Here is a 2,474-nt window from a genome sequence, read left to right as displayed (position 1 = left end):
AAGGGAAGGGAAGGGAAGGGAAGGGAAGGGAAGGGAAGGGAAGGGAAAGGGAGGAGGGGAGGGGAGGGGAGGGGAGAGAATAAGAAAAGAACAAGAAAATGAACAAAAAAGTTAACAAGAGAAAAACACAAGAAAAAGAGAAAGAAGAAGAAAGAAAAAGAAAAAGAAAGAAAAAAATTAAATTAAAAAGAAAAGTAAAAAAAAGAAAAAGAAAAGAAGAAAAAGAAAGGAAGAAGAAAAAAGGAAAAGAAAAAGAAAAAGAAAGGAAAAGAAAGAAAAAAATGGGAAAAAAAGAAAAAGAAAAAGAAAAAAAAAAGAAAAAGAAAAAGAAAAAGAAAGAGAAAGAGAAAGAGAGAAAGAGAAAGAAAAGGAAAAGGAAAAGGAAAAGAAAAAGAAAAAGGAAAAGGAAGAAAAAAGGAAAAATAGCAAGAAGAAGTAAAGAGAGCAACATAGTGGAACGTAAAGAAGTGACCACAAGCACCAAATAATTAAGAAATCAATAAACAATTCAGCATTTCTTTGATGTTCAAGTGACCTTCCTGAATTGGAAGCTAAGACAATGTATGCAATATGAAATCTTTAGCTAGCTAATGTACCAAGTAAATTTGAGTAGGCTGGTAAATTTTGATTTAACTATCTTAACTGTTTTGATAGGTTAACTGTAAAGATCATTGAATCAGTCAGATATTAGTTCAGCAAAAGCCAAATAAAAGACAGTACTTAGAAAGGAATAGACTTGTAGAGAAAATACCAGCAAGTTGTGGGAGGTAGGTGGTAAAATGACACTCTCTAATGATGCTACTTCTTTCCAAAATCCATGATATAACCTCCCACTGTTGAAGACTGAGGTCACATAAAACCTAAGGAAAGCCAACAATAATTTTTTGATTAATAGAAATATCAGAGTTCATTGAACAGCTAGAAACATCTTACATGCCTGGGCCTGAGAAAGGCAGGAAGGAATATGGAAATTCCACCTTTGGCACCACAGCATGAATGGAGCAGTCTCACTGGACTGAGGCAGCTGAGGCAGGGTGTGATGAGGGCTTAAACACAGAGATACTGTTGGGGAGGGCAAAATGAGAGGTTACAAGTCCTTTTTTTTGTGTGCCAAACCACTAGTCTTTTATCAGAGAACTGCTTTATGTGCAGCAGTATGTTGTAGATGGGTAAATATACAATGGTTGGAAGAGGATTTTTCTTCCTGAGGTCAAAAAAAAACTGACTCTACTGAATGAATCTTCTCTTACACCACCTACATGCAGCAGTCTTGTTAGGGTCACTCTGTTGATCAGCTTTTCTGTTTCTTCACTTATGTATTCCAGCCCAAATCCAGAGAGGTATTCCTCTGTAACTGGCATAATATTAGGGATTCAGCTCAAGGACTCTGAGGCTCTACAAACTGCTGAATGCCTTTGGCATGAGGGGGCACACAGCTCTTCATCGAACAAATCCAGCTCCCCCAGGAGTATAAATGAAATCACCCCAAATGTCTCACCATGTATACAAAGTCTGTAATTCACTCTGTGTATCAGCTCTTTAAATGAGTTGATGCTCCTCATACACAAAAATAATCTTTCTGAGATGGTGGCAATAGATTTTTCCAAGATAAAGGGTAGCACTGAGAATCTGTGTTCACCTTTTATCTGCCCTCTTCGTGCTGGTTGTGTTGATGAAGTCTACAAAGCAGGCTGAATTGGAAGTCAGCGTGATAATTTGTATCTTGCTCTCTTACCTATCATTATAGTCCATCATTATCTTCTAAAAGATTTTCCATTGCTTCTGAAACAAGTGAAGTTAGCATTCTCTCTCTCTCCTTGGGAAGCAGTACAGCTGTCATTTTGCCAATCTACCCACAAAATGTTACATCCATTTAGCAGTTCTGAGGAAGAACTAAATGGATTTAGCCATATTTTATCAATTTTAAGTTTATTTTTATGTTAGTTCAAATCATTAAGAACTCGGGCAATAAATGAGTAAATGGAAAATATCACTAGAGTGAGGTTATATGAAATTAATCATGAGGATTATCGGGATTTCTCAGGACATTACTTTCATTATCAGCTCTAGAAGTATTGCAGATTAGCCTTTTCTTATTTATTTATTTATTTTTCTGTCTCAAGCCAATCACGTATGTTAGTATACAAACAAAAGAGTAAACAGAGATAAATTGAACTGTAACGTACTTGTTTGGACCAGCACAAAACATGGCTGTGAGATACTCATTACTGAGAACTCTCTAATAGTTCATTGATTATATAATCAATTGCAATAGAGATTGTTTGTATAAGGAATATACCCCCAAACCTACATGCCATTTGCACATTTTATTCATATTTCTTAAAATTAAACCAAATAATAATATGTCATAAATCAAGAACTCAGAGGTCAATAAGAGTTCTTTGCTCATCACAAAGAAATTGCTAGAAGCCCTTAGAAACTTCATGCAAATTTACTTAAGCTATCATTTACCT

Source organism: Oxyura jamaicensis, chromosome 1 (genome assembly GCF_011077185.1).
Source record: "Oxyura jamaicensis isolate SHBP4307 breed ruddy duck chromosome 1, BPBGC_Ojam_1.0, whole genome shotgun sequence".
Classification (NCBI taxonomy): domain Eukaryota; kingdom Metazoa; phylum Chordata; class Aves; order Anseriformes; family Anatidae; genus Oxyura; species Oxyura jamaicensis.
This window is presented reverse-complemented; position numbering follows the sequence as displayed.